At 38.5% G+C, this 12,500-nt stretch overlaps 1 protein-coding gene across 1 annotated transcript in view; it reads right to left on the bottom strand.

Annotated features, from left to right (window-relative positions):
* Positions 1-4,841, bottom strand: part of LOC119582075 — a 32,458-nt gene extending 27,617 nt beyond the window's left edge. Inside the window, exons 1-2 of the mRNA XM_037930326.1 lie at positions 4,716-4,841; positions 3,282-3,342 (exon numbers count right to left, since the gene is read on the bottom strand). The gene's annotated coding sequence lies outside the window, so the exon portion shown is untranslated. The remainder of the gene's footprint in view (positions 1-3,281; positions 3,343-4,715) is intronic.
* Between the last annotated feature and the right edge of the window lie 7,659 nt (positions 4,842-12,500).

Raw genomic sequence — 12,500 nt, 5'->3', positions numbered from 1 at the left:
TCACATAGAGAAGAAATGTACACAAAATACGAAATTGTACATCATGTACTAGTCACTCGTCATGACTGACAAAATCACGGGCAAATGAGATACATCATATATCTTTACACCTACAACTATGACAGCAACAAACCCTATTAATGAAAAGGTTCCAGTGTCTTTTGTTCTGCATGGATGAGTGGGTGTGTATGTATGTGTTTGAGCGACAATGAGCATGAATGAGAATGAAAATGAGAGTGATGGTCACACAGAGCGGAAATGTATGACAAGCACGAAGATTAACGTTCATTTGAACAATAATGTGATGAACTAGCAATGGAATTAATACAAAATTATTTCAGCTACTACACAAACTTCAACATTTAATGATTTGCAACGGTTCTGAAATTCTAGTTATGCATGTCAGACTTCAGTGACGGGGTTCCCTATATCCAAAATGCCTTATGAATGAAGTGAACTGAATGAGCCGGGAAAATCTATAAATAACCCGCTCTCCCCTGCCTATCTGTGATGGGCGTTCGTGACATTCCCTGGGATTTACCTAAGTTCAGGCGACTTCTAGAGGGTGAGAAGGGTATGATTAATAAGCGAATAATGATTCTAGCTTGAACCCCAGTCCTACATTAATGAATGAATGCAACTGTGGGTCACACCGACTCGAAAGCTGCCGATCGACCGAATAATGGTTTTACCTGTACCTACTATTGTAACGTAGGAACATAGATCTATTAGGCAATATATGCAACCCCGAGTTATATCGGCCATCACTGTGCACTATGATATGGGGAAGATCCTAAAGCTATACTCAAAATAGTACATTTATATAAAAATTGCATTACAAACTCTGCTCTAGTGCCGATAGAGTGTCAGCAATGAGAAATATAACGATGCTATGGTTATCCCATGGTGTCACAACAACGACTAAATTATGGGAAAAACGAGCGATCATCTCTTGGCCTTTCCATGTACCTAACCGATCAAAAGGGAAAGAGAAAGTGAGGTCAGGTCGGGGCGAAGGGAGGAACGAGGTAAAAGGATATGATAACGATAGTCACGAGCGCGTTAAAATCGTTTTAGGTGAAAAAAAATCTCAAATAACGAGAGAAATTAACTAAATAATTAATCAACAATTTTCATGTTTGTTGACCACATACCATGATCACACAGTAATGCGATCTAAGGTCAGAAGAATGAAAAATGTGACCTGAGGTCAGAAGAATAGAGTGAGAACACTGCCATTTCCTGTCACAGACATTTATAAGAGAAGAAGGGAGGGAAAAGAAATGAAAAGGCCCACATGGTCGTATCGTGGAAGCGTTGGTCGGGTGGATTTCTGAGACTGTGTGTCTGTGTTACGAGCTAAAAGGACGTAACTACCATGCTGTTGCCAGTTTGTAAAAGGCATAGAACCTCTAAACAGTGGCTATGGCTGGTTGGAAGGAAGAGTACAACACAGTAAGGGAATACATGAGACACTGCCCTAGTGTAAGAGCTGAATGTGGTGTCACGTGTTTAGCCAGCCAGTGTAGTGAACATACCCTTCGTTGGCCTCTCTCTGCCCAGGTCATCCCCTACATGGCTTCGGACACAGAGAAGTACTGCTATGGACACCATGACCGCACCTGACCTTTAGCAATTTTCGGGCAACGTCCCCAAACCGCTGTAGTAGCAGTCTGCTTGCGTAAACTTGTTATCTCAGGCGTCATAGGCTGACAAAGACCTATGTTCCCACCTCCAGGTCACAGAGGTAACCTCGGAAAGCTGACAGAACCGCGAAGAAGAGCTACCATGCCGCTGCTGGCGACACAGGACTCTTTTTTTCTGGTGCCTTGGCAGTCCTGCATCATCAACCAAACCAGGTCATGTAACCCGTGCTCGGATTATATTACACTAGCCGACGGCGAAAATCGTTTAAAGAAAGTGTCCTCGGAACATTTAGCGAGTCTCGTGTTCGTTTTTCTGTGTATATTAGAGTAATATATGTAATCATCCGCCGTTCGTATACGCATGTATTTTTGTGCATTTGTCTTTGCATTTGTATGTTTTTATTTGTCTGTGTATTTTCGTCTATGCCTGTATATGTCCGTAATCCGTCTAAGTAGTTGTTCTTGCGTGAAATGCTCTTAGTGTCGTAAATATATATAATATGCATATATATAGCAATAAAAAAAATCTTTTGATTTTTCTCCTTTATGATCTAAAATAAGTACTAAAAAATACTAAAAATGGCTTAAGGAAACGTATAAAAGACAATGAACTAATAAGTGAGCGAGCAATCGCTGCAAAAGACTAACCAAGACCAAAATTATGATATACTGAACATAGCCTCCAACTCGGTCAAATCACCACATATAAATCTATTAAAGTCTAAGGGTCAGGACCCCCAGTCCCGTGGTGGCGGCTACCATTTTTTTGTGTGTGTGTAATGTCAGAATTGCTACACCAGTCCTGGGGGACTGGAGGCTGGTGGTGATCTTTTCATGGTGACTTCTGGGAGCAAATTGACTAGTGGGTATCACAAGCCGTGAACGTCCACCGGAAACACGACGTGGGACAGCAGCTATAGGAAATGTGGGGGAAGCAGGCTGAGGTCACCGTTTCCGCTGTCTACGTCTGCTAGATGACATGCCATATGTGTGTGTGTGTGTGTGTGTGTGTGTGTGTGTGTGTGTGTGTGTGTGTGTGTGTGTGTGTGTGTGTGTGTGTGTGTGTGTGTGGTGTGTGTGTGTGGTGTGTGTGTGTTCTCTCTCTCGCGTCTCTCTCGCTCTCTCTCTCTCTCATCTCTCTCTCTCTCTCTCTCTCTCCTATATATATATATATATATATATATATATATATATATATATATATATATAGTATATATAGTATATAATATATGTATATACATACATACATACATACATACATATAATATATATATATATAATATATATATATATATAATATATATATACATATATATATATATACACAGATATGTATAAATGTGCATATATATATACATATATATATATATATATATATATATATATATATACATATATAAATCTTACTTCTAGGTTCACTATTCACTGTTGCCAATGAGTTATGGCTCCTGTATCCGAAACAGATGCCCTCTACTAGCATTGATATGGCTTTAGATAAAAGAGGAAATTGACGCATATGCAGATAACACTGCTTGGTGAAGAAAAGCATAAAATACATGTGTTCCATACAGTATTAGATTTTTGCTATACCAGACTTGGTAAAATTGGAAAAACACTTAAATGCATAAAACTCACCCGAATAATTCCTGTAGTTCCAAACTAACATCCTTGATTTTTTTGGCAATGCATAACTTGGCTGTAAAAGAAAAAAATCGTAAGACATTTTCCTTCGACACTCACTTGCTTCTACTTGGAGGGAAACAATTGAAGGCCGTAGTCAAGAACTGCAGAGTTGGGGTTCGACCGGCCCGAGGGGAAAGGACGATTGGGGAGGAGGGAAACAGATGTTAAAAAGAAGAGAAAACTACCGTGGATGTCGGGAAAAAATGGTAATCGGGCGTTGGGGACACCAGAGATTAACTACCGACCAGTGAATGTCTTCGGTTACCCGACTTTTCTTGCCTGTTGATAATTATAAAGTCATCCCACCAACCGTTCATGACAGCTTTCTGTTTTCTCAAGTTACCCAATACATGTTACAGAAAATGATGTAGAAACTATGGAACTTGTAGAAAATGAAAAATTGGGGGATAACGTTAATATAGAATTTTATTGTCTGAACACTACATATTCATATAAATTAATGAAAAAGTGTAATTTTCTGGAATACCCTCGCATAACCGGTCGCGACGATTTTGATATACTCTCTAACGTATATATATAAATATGCATATATACCCCCAACTCTCACATTCTTAGTCCCGATAGTAGGGGAGGGCATAAAAGGTACCAGGGATATTGCGGGGTAAAATATGAATAATATACACAGAATCCCCCGCCCGGGAAAACAAAGATTCCTCCACGTATTCACGGCAAGAGAGAGCGCCGAACAGATTTGGCGTTGGTCGTTCCAGCATGTTGGTCGTGCGCCAAACGTGGAGGATTCTTTGTTTTCGTGGGACCCCCACGAATATAGTGTCTGAGTCCGCCATTTCCAGTGTACCTTTTATGCCCTCCCTCGCAATTAAGGCTAATATTATCGCTAATGGGGGAGGGGGGGGTCCCTGGCATAATCTCGATATATTTGGATAGCAGAGAGTGAGAAGAAACATCGATATCAAAATCGTTGCGATCGGTTATGCGAAGGTATTCCAGAAAATTTCCTGAAAGAGTAATAAATATCAGTAACAGAACTTACACGAGAGGCCATGACTAGTAAATGCTCTGCGACTCTTAGTAGAACTAGTAGGCCTACTGCTAAGCCAAAGAAGCCAATAAGGAACATATCGTTTGAAATTAAATTAGAACTGCCATACAGATATGAAAAAGATGAACATGTAGTAAGCACAGGAAAAGATATAATCAAAGTTTACAATAAATTAAACATCCGTTCAATTCCATCCTTTTTTAACAAAATAGTAAAGTTTACTGGAGAAATATGACCAAACATCCTCTTTCCAAGTACTCTAGCATAGAAAACCTTATTTATAGCCTTAGAACTGTGGTATTTCTATGTCACGGGAGGCCGCTTCACTGAAACCTGAACATATACTGCCTCCGCACACTTACTAGTGTCGCAGTTTTCCTGCCCGGTGACGGAGCAGCCCTCGTTAGTGAGGATGAAGAGAGCCTCGTCGATGGGCACGTTATAGTGGATCACCTCCGACAACAAGTAGGGTCGCGTCAGCACGATCCCTGCAGCTGTAGCAAGTGGCAGATGACAGTGGTGTGAATAGTGGATGCTGAGGCAGTGGAACTGCAGTCATTTTGATGACTGAATTTAAAATGTTATACATCTATCAAGATGAACTGTATCAGTTGTGCGATTGTAGTTTACGTTACGTAGCTTCTGGCGGTTACAGCAGGAGGGACAGAATCATTGTGTATGTCCTTACATTCACAATGTATATGACTTTATAGTTCGCATGATTTACGATTTTATGCATTTTTGAAAATGTATGCATTATAAGTATCATCACTATTCTACAAGATATTTACTTCGTAATATCGAAGCGGTATTTTTTATGAATTTTCATTGGTTACACAAACCGCAAAGAGAGCCCTTTCCTATTTTTAGTTATGAAATAAACTAGAGATTCTAGAGTGATTACCTAGGTTACCCGCTCTTACATTGATATTCACATACAATCACCGGTAGAAGCTCCATACAGAAAGAAAATTTGAGAAAAATGTAACACTTAAGCGTATCCAGCACGCCTTCTCTTCACGACCCGTCGTACTTCTTCGTAAGAATTCTCTAGCTGGCTTCTCGCTGAGGCGATATCAGGTCCGTGGTGAAGGAGTGGCCGTCGGGAGGTGTGAGGACAACGTGAAAGAACGCTCATAAATTGGAAAAATACACCAGCTTTAATGTCGGTACAGTCCAAGACGCCTTTTCACGTCTCACCTCGTGAACTAAGGTACTTTGCCTCGTTAGGATCAACTATTCCTGATTATACTGTTTTTTATGTATCTAAATCAATTTCAAAAGAAAGTTAATCGACTTGGCACAGTCGTAAAGGAGCAGAAAGGTATAGAAATCAGTTAATATAGAAGCATGGAAACGTCCTGGATAAACAAAGTTGTGGATGTAGTAGTCAAACGTAAGCTTCCTCGCCAGCTTACTGTAGACTAAAGTACGCGATGTTGAATATGTGTGAAATAACTAAGATTTTATAGTCATGGAAAAAGGAGCATGTCACTCAGAAGGAAAGAGGCAACGCTATAAGTTAGAAGAAGGTCAAACAAAACACCATGTTATTTCATATAGTATGTAACAAACGCCATATGAAAATGCTTACTGAACATTGCGAAGAGAGAGATTTAATGAATGGTAAAAATGTGAGACTCAGGCTTGGCCGGATGCGGAGAGACAGTGGTATTTTGTCCTAGCTTTCATAGAAGAAAAAATATTCCTCGTGTATTATAACAACAACATTCGATTTATATTTTTCTTTTCCCAAGCATATATACTCACGTGGATTTGGAGGCGGAGGATGCTGGATGCACCCATCCTTCAGCCCTTGCCTGTAGTACTCTTTCGAGCGTTGAGGTCCACGCGAGGGTGCCCATCCCTGCCCAAGCTTGACACCTCGCCTAGTAACGCCGTCCCCACCATCGTCAGGATCACCAGCAGTCCGCCGTTGCACCGGGGGACCATTCTCGCGTACTGGGTGGCAAGGAAGCCAAAAGAAAGATATCAGCCATGTGTACATATATTACCAAGGCTCACTCATTGTGACTGCGAAAAGGACACAATGAGTAAAGAGTTAAAACCAATCGGTAGATTGGGTAGTTGCGCTACTAAAGTAGGATCCACGGTAGATGTACTCCTATTTGGCAGCTCATTTCCGACACAGTATTTTTTTTTCTTATCCTGGCTGCGCTACTTTACTACTTTGCATTGAAATTAACAGATCAAGTAGAAAAAAATAAGAGAAGGATTAAAAATTTTTAAGTGATGACTCCCCCAAAGGGAGACCCATTTTTACCCTGCTGGGGCCCCTTTTGCTAAAAACTTTCACATCGGGGGTTTTCTCACTGGGTGGATATTAGATAAAAACCACTTTTGGCTTACGTTTAAGCAAAGGTGGTTTTAAAACAAAAGTTATTTAAAAAATAAGAAAAAGCAAAAGGGTCTAAAAAGAATTGTACTGCAGATCATGCGATAACACACCCCCACACAAAACACACCCCACACACACACACACACACACACACACACACACCCACAACACCCCACACACACACACACACCCACAAAAAACACACCACCACACAAAAAAAAACCCCAGTCCACACCCCAGAAAACCCCACCCACCCACGCACACACACACAAACATGCAAACCCCCCAACAGGGCACACACACACGCATACACCCCGACACCCCCAACACGCACTTTTTACACTTTCGAAATTACTCCCCTTTTATGCACACACATACACCCCAAAACACACACCCCAACACACACACAAAACACACACACAAAAACACCCCAAACACACCCCCCCCCCCCCCCCCCCACCCACCCCATATCTATATATATATATATATATATATATATATATAATATATTAAAAATAATATATTTTATGTGTGGTGTGTGTGTGTGTGTGTGTGTGTGTGTGGTGTGTTGGTGTGTGGGGTGTCGTGTTGAAACCTATATATATATTTTTAAAATATATATATATATATAATATTTTATATATATATATTTTATATTATAAACAAACACACACCCCCCACCCCATATATTTATATATATATATTATATATATAAATTATATATATAATATATAAAATATAATGTATATGTACGCAAAAAAACACACACACACACACACGAACCCCACCCCCAACCCACACCCAAAACCCCCACAAAACCACCCAACACCACACACCACACACGCACACATACACCCACACCCACACAAAACACACACCACACACACACACACACACACACACACACACCCCCCCAAACAAACAAACCCCCCCCCCCACACACACACACACACAAACACAAACCCAAACACAACACACCACACACACCCCACACAAAACACACACACACACCCAAAAACACATATATATATATATATATATATAAATATATATATATATTATATATATATATATATAAATAATTTTGTGCGAAAATTTGGAAATTTTAATTTTATTTTATTTATATATATTTTTATTATATATATATAAATATATATATCTTTGGGTGGGGTGGTGTGTGTGTGTGTTTTGTGTGTTTTGTTGTGTGTGTTTTGTGTGTGGGGGTTTATATATAAATATATATGAGATATATAAATATACACCCCCAAACACACACGCCCACACACACAAACCACACACACACCACACACACACAAAACACCCCACACACAAAACCACCACCACCCCCAAAACACCACCACACACCCACAAATTTATATATATATAAAATAATATATATAATATATAAAATATATTATATATAATTGTGTGTGTGGTGTGTGTGTGTGTGTGTGGGGGTTGTGTGTGGTTTTATAGGAAATAGGGGTTTTTACATAAAAATATATGAGTGTATTAAAAATACCCCACACACCACATCACCACATACACATGCACACACCCCCACACAACCACACATACACACTCACACACAACACATATATATAGAAAATAGATAATAATAGATAGAAAAAAAAAAATATAATATAAATATATAAATTATTATATAAAAAATTAAAACAAATATAATATAAATATGATATATAAATATATAAATTATATTATATATATATATATATTTTTTTGTTGTGTGTTGGTGTGTTGGGGTGTTGTGTTGTGTGTGTGTGGGGGTGTGTGGTGGTGTTTGTTGTGTGTGGTGTGTGGTTTGGTTTTTGGTGTTTTTGGTGGGGGGGGGGGGGGGTTGTTGTGTGGGGGTGTGTGTGTGTGTGTGTGTGTGGGGTTGGGTGTTGGAATGATAGATAATAGATAGATAAAAAGAAGATAGACAGACAACACGCACACAAAATCTATCTATATTTTTATTTTATATCTTTGTCTGTTATTACTATCTATCTATCTACTTATTTTAAAATATTAAATATTATAATAATAATATATATATATATAGAGAGAGAGGAGAGAGGAGAGAGAAGAGAGAGAGATAAACACACACACACACACAACACCAACACACACACACACAACACAAAACACACACAACACACACACACACCACACACAACCAAAAACACAATAATTATATATTAATATATAATATATTTTAAAAATATTATATATAATGTAATTATTTATATATTTTATATATATAAATTATATATATTTTATTATAATATATATAAAAATTTATTTTTAATATATATATATATGCTGTATGATAAGGATATATATATTTACACATTTTTAATATGTATACAAACACACAAACACATAGCATAATAATATTATATATATTTTTATATATAAAAAATTTATTATAATATAAAAATATATATATATAAAATAGATAATCACACCATATCAGCCTGGGTCAGTCCACGCAGACGTGGGGCCTTCCCAATTTTTTCCCAATTTGTCGTCTTGTGTTTTTTTTTTCCATCCGGCCCCAAAATTTCTTTATTTCGTCGCGCCATCTTGCATTGGTCGGGCCCTGGTCTCTTTTTTTATCTATTACCCATCTGTTACATTTTTTGTCCATCGTTACCCTGTCCCGATTTAATACCTCCCCCTTCCCACTTTTTTTTTTTTGATTCGAAGTAATTTTATTTTTGTCTGTTCCCTGCCCGCCCCCTCATATCTCTTAGGCAAATTCCGCATCAGTTTTTCCAACCTCTCTGGGCATTTTTAGTTCCTCTCCGAAATTTTGGGTTTGTAGTCCGTTCTGATCTGGGGTCAAAAACTGGTGGGAACTTTGGAAAAAGACTTTCTTTTTAAACATAAGGCAAAGACCCTTTTAGTATGCTACTGTGTCTCCCAAGGCCCCACTAGATGATGCTCGCTTTTTTTCCTCTTCGTTAGATGTGTTTGTCTGTAGATTTGCCTGGGTATATATCTTGTCCCCCCCTCTGCATTCGCCTTGTTTGTATCTGTTCAAAATGAACTCTACTGTTGTGTCATTTTTTTTCTTGTTCATCCGAAGCCGATTTCAGACTTCTTATTTAGAATTAATAGTTGCTGCATTTCATTTGCAGATTCCTGAAGGAACAATATCTCGCAAATCTAGATTTTTTAGATATTTCGTCCCTTCTGTCCCCTTTCCTTTTCACTCTACTTTTTAATTTTTCCTCAAGACAAGCTGAAAAACATTTTTTGGTGAGAGGGTATCGCCCGTCTAACCCTTTTTAATTTTTTATTTTGTCGGTTTCGGAGTGGAGCTTGATGGTTTTGTCCCTCTTTGTTAATATTTCCAGTATTTTTCAAAATACCCCTCTTCCTGTTTTTGGTAGCTTCTAGTAGCTGGTGTCCTACAGAGTCGATGCCCTTTTTGTAAACGTGAAAGCCATACACAGTGGTTTTTCCCATATTCGTTTATTTTTCCTTTATTGGGTTTAGCGTGGGGATGGGTCTGTTGTTTTAGAATCCCCGCGAAAGCCGCTTGTTCTCTAGGTGGTTAGAATCCGCGGTCAGAGATGGAGTTGTGATGTTTTTGTGTAATTTTTAAGTAGCGAAAAGGGGCTTATTGGCGGTAGTTCTTTAGATCCCTTTTTGTCCCCCTTTTTTTTGTACAAAATAATTTTTGCATTTTTTCCCGGGTTTCGGGTTTCCCGTTGATAAGGCATTTTTTAAAAAAAATTTGGGTAGTTTCACTTTGCAATTCTCCTGCATTATTATCAGGTTATACTAATTCCTCTTCCCCGGTGGGTTTTCCCTTTTTCATGCCCCTTTAAGCGCTCTTTTATTTTTTTGTTTTGATACTAGGTGCGCCTATTCCCCATTTGCTTCTATCCAGGGTGTTCTTGATTGTTAGATCCCCGTAAAAATCCCCCACTATTTTATGATTTATTTTTTATTTTATGGTTACTTTCCATCTGGTTTTTTTTTTGATACAAAATTTATTTCTCCCTATACTGAGTTTTTTTTAACGTTTTTCTGCTAGTAAAATGATACATGTTTCATTTTTTAATTTAGTATTGAATTTCCGTACATCTTTCCCTTTTTTTTTTATTTATCTTTTTTAGTCGGCTAATTCATCTTGTCCCCGATTTACGATATTTTCATGACCTACGTTTTTCATAACCTTTAGTTTTTTACCCAGAACTTTCTGGAGCTTTGCTTGACGTTCTTTCGCCTATTCTGGGGAGATCCTTATGATGTCATTGAATGTTTTTTTGTTTGGCAATGTTGGATCTTCGTCGTGAGAAGGAAAATCTGTTTTTTGGTGTTAAAGGGTTAAAATTTTTCGCTTGGGCTTCAAGTTTTGCTAAATTTGGCTGTGGTTTTCTAGAGTTTAACCCCTTTTTTTTGAGGGGGAATTTAATTTGGCCTCTACCATTCTAGGTCGCTGCCAAAATTTTCTTTTTTAATAACTTCCCTTTTTTACTATATCGGCCCCCTTTTTAAAATTTTGAAGTCAATTTCGTTTTGATGCAGATGGCGACTTCCAAATCCCCTCCGCCTAGTTTTTTTCGAAGAAAATTTTTATGATTTGATGATCGGCCTCCGCAAAACAACTGATTTTTCCCCCCCTCATTTCCCAGACCTATTCCGTGATTCCTATTGCGGTTTTCCTACTTTTTTTACCATTTTGCATAAAAAACTCCCATTATTTTTGGAAAAGGGTTTTTTTCTCCCGCTGGTAAATGAACATCTTCATAGAAGCTCTCTATTTTTACACTGTGGCTGCAGGGTTGGAGCATAGACTTTAACAATCTTTAAGTTTACCATTGTTTTGTTTTTTTGTTTTGAAGCCCTTTTGCTTATACTTTGAATTCCACGATTTCTTTTTTAAAGTTTTGAAAATAAGAAGCCCCCCCCTATTTCCCGCTTCTACCCGGGGTTTTCCTCTCCAATTTTAAATTTTAAAAAATTTATATAATAGAATATAAAATATATATATATAATTTAAAAATATATATAATATTATTATTTATTATGTATGTAAAACGGGAAGTGCACACATAATGCCGCATGCGAGGGTGGGTTCATCCATGACACACGCATCGCCGCGGTTATGTGACAGCGGCTGATTTTAAAAATTTTAGGAAATCAACCAGTCGATGAAGTTCCTTTTGGGAAGGAACTTCACCGATTCCTTTAGCCACTGGGGGGGCCCCGCTAGCCCAAAACAGTGCTGTCCCCAAGCCCCGGGAAAAAAGAGAGAAGATTACCTAAAAAGGGAACACCCGGCACCTCCGTGGAAAGGGACTGGGGACCCCACCACGCCTCACCCAAAACATCACAAAAAAAACTACAAAAGTATCATGCTGTGACCCCGGCGCTCAAACAGAACCCCCGTTAAAATAAAACAGTGAAATACCACCAACCCGCCGCATGCGAGGCGTGAGGCCCTGCCCACCCCAGGTGAGCACCGGGGCTGATTAATAATTTTAGGTAAATGAAACCCAGAACGATGAAGTTTTCCTTTGGGGAAGGAACTCCCCCTCGATTTCTGTTTAGCCAGGGGGGGCCAAGGCCCCAAACCCCCTAAATAGAGAGAATGATTACCTAAAAGGTAAACCGCACTTCCCCTGGGAAAAGGTGGGGGGCCCTCCACTATTCCTCCAAGATATCACAAATGAAAATACAATTAAAATATCATGCGTGACACGGGGGCTCAAAAAATGGAAACCTTTAAAAAAAAAAAAGAATGTTTTTTTTTTTTAAAAATTTTTAT

This window comes from Penaeus monodon, chromosome 2 (genome assembly GCF_015228065.2).
Source record: "Penaeus monodon isolate SGIC_2016 chromosome 2, NSTDA_Pmon_1, whole genome shotgun sequence".
Lineage (NCBI taxonomy): Eukaryota > Metazoa > Arthropoda > Malacostraca > Decapoda > Penaeidae > Penaeus > Penaeus monodon.
The sequence above is the reverse complement of the archived record's forward strand: the minus strand, read 5'-3'. Positions and strand labels throughout refer to the sequence as shown.